The following is a 2,928-nucleotide window of genomic DNA, read 5'->3' on the forward strand; positions in this document are numbered from 1 at the left end:
GGAACCTATGTATTGAACACTAGATTTGAGTTTGAGTAACTGCTATGCTTATAGGACAGGTAAAAGTCGAGTGATTGCCTGTCACTCGCGAGCTCTATAGGAGTTGCTTGTTTACTTTCTGCAATAACTATAAGGACGACGGACAGGGTCGTGTTTGATATCATGACCTTGGGTGAGACCCCGTCTGTGTTGATGAATTCTGCTAAGGTCGCGGTGTGTGGTAGCGGTGGTTAAGTGTTTGAAAGTACTAGCCACATGCCGTAAATATGGTACGCGGTAAGCCTAGTAGCTGATCAGACAGGTGAATGGATATACCTTTCACTCTCTCTTAGAGATAGGTTTTTATTTATATTTATGTTGCGCAAAACCACGGGTGCAGGGAGGAAGTTGGTGCCCTGTAGTCGGGGAGAGTGACCCTATCCACAAGCCAGAATGAAAGGTTAACGGTTGTTTGGGAACGACCCGACGGTGTTCCAAACGTGTGTGTTAGGTTTACCTTGCAAGGTTGGAAATCCGATTCGAATCGTCCGTCTCTCGTGGATATTGAGACTGCTTGATCCCTTTGCCACACAGAGTAATAAGAGTAACATTATTTGATCAATCTTGATGTTTGACTAAAGTTCTACCATGGTTGAGTAGAGTTAGTTGCTTACATAGAATGGATAATCAACTAGAATATTGAAAGCTAAAATGTGAAATTAAGGACCTACTCTTTATTGCTTTTCAGCAAAAGAAAAACCAGAGCCTACAAAACCCTGCATAGTCTAGCTAGGTGGACTAAGTATATCCATTGATGGTTAAGTCTTGCTGAGTATTAGAATACTCAGCCTTGCTGTTGAAACCTTTTTCAGGTATGAGTTTTGAGGACCAGATCGCTAGTCTGACTTGGCCCTGCTCTTTGCCTCCTGGCTGGTCCATAGAGTGGGATCCGTCTTCGACCGGCAATGACCCCGACGAGTGATACCTTGCTTGGGCTAGCTTGGTGTCCTTTTGCGACGTGTTGTAGCCGTCGTGTTTTCTTTCCGCTGCTTTAAACTCTGAACTTTAAACTTATGTCATTGTATAATGTTTTACTAAGTTTGGATCTGTAATAATGTTTTAAACTTATTGTAATAACTGTTAGGCCTGTGTTGTAAAATTATGGTTGTAATATCTCTGGACTCGCCATCGTGCGGGGTATGCTTGTTCGATCCGAGAACCGGTGGTTGTATCGGGACGTTACCCGACAGACCAAGAATTGTTCCGTTTGAAGTGCGTTTGAGCCGGTGTTGCCTTTAGGGTGATGGCCAGCGCACTCGAGCCGGGATAATTCAGGTGGTTCTGCCACAGCTCGCTCAAGTATGTTATGGATACTACTACATTTTGTCCATCTTAGGCAACCCGACGGGATTCGCCCTAACAGGTCAATCTTAGTAGTTACTCTAGTCTACAAGTTAGACACCTTACTCGCCTTGCTCAAGTAATTTTTGGATATCCCTTCGACATTTATATTTGGGCAACCCGACGGGGTTCGTACCTAATAGTTTTGTCTTACGGATTACTCCAGTCCTTGGTTGGGACACACTACTCGCTTGCTCGAGTAATTTATGGATATCTTTATAAGTTTCTTCTATTTGGATAGTCCGACGGGACTCATCCTAACTGATTAACTTTAAGGATTACTCCATGTGAGTATTCTACTCAATCGATCGACTAAGTTCGTACTTATCCTACGGTATCAGATTATGTTTCTGAAGATACACCAACAGGATATAAGCTATGAACAACGACAAGAAATCACTGCAGATTACAAGAATTGTTACAAGCAGTCTACTCTGCCATGTTTTTAGAATTTTCTCAGCAATCAATTCTGATTCTTTACAATAGTCCTGAAATTTCTTATCGGAGCAATTGGGAGCTATTCCTTTAGCTACGGGGGCTAAGTTAAACTGAGGTAAGTAAGACTTACAACTCCGATCATATGGGTTAGATAATTCTTGGAGGTAGCCGTCATGACATCAAAAATCTTTTGGGGAGCCTCCTCCAAACACTCTACCAAGGACTTGCTATTCGACGACTCCTCTTCAGAATCAACCACATTCACAAGAACTTGAGCTACTGCTACTAGTTGAGTATGCTCTTCTGGAGAACCTGATGGAAGGATATTTCAGTAATTATTATTGACAAAGCAAAATCAAGACAAAAGATCGGATACTTACAGGCTTGGGCAGTCTGCAATTGATTTTGAAGCCTAGAATTTTCTTCCTGAAGCTTTGATCTTTCTTCTTCAAGGTCCTTGATCTGCCGCTTCATGTCACAAATCTCCAAATGATGTTGTCGATTTGCTTCATAGAGCTTATTTCGAGCAGCAAGGGATTCATCCAGCCGTTTGACAATCATGGCTTTCTGCTCCTCTAAAGTCTTCCGATTGTCCACAGTCTTATACAGAGCATGAGACTTCAGAAAAGATCGATTGGCTACATCCTGTGATATACAAGGCAAGACTGGTTAGACATCAATAATTATTCGACGAAGACAAGTAGCAGTAGAAGACTCACGCTGGTAAATTTAAAGCTCCATTGCATACAGTCTGTGAGCTTCTTCATGTTGTCTAGGGACAATAGAGGATCATCAAAAAGCTCTTTTCCCAACTCCTCCTGGGCTGATTGTGGCATAGATTGAAAGGGCACTAGTCAAACGACAGGACCTTTCGATCCTTCAGCTCCACTACTACCAAGTCCAGCAGCATTAGAGGTACCTTCAGCAGCCGCAGGAGTATGTTCAAAGACTTCAGATTTCGGCTTGTCTGATGTTTCAACACTCGGTGTACTGACAGACGGGTTCTCAATCAACCCAATTATCGGCGACTCGGGGGCTGATCGACTAGTTCCCTCTGAACTACTCAACACCCAGTTGCGGAAATCTTGAATCTGCTCCTTCTCATGCACC

This window comes from Panicum virgatum, chromosome 4K (assembly GCF_016808335.1).
Source record: "Panicum virgatum strain AP13 chromosome 4K, P.virgatum_v5, whole genome shotgun sequence".
Taxonomy (NCBI): domain Eukaryota; kingdom Viridiplantae; phylum Streptophyta; class Magnoliopsida; order Poales; family Poaceae; genus Panicum; species Panicum virgatum.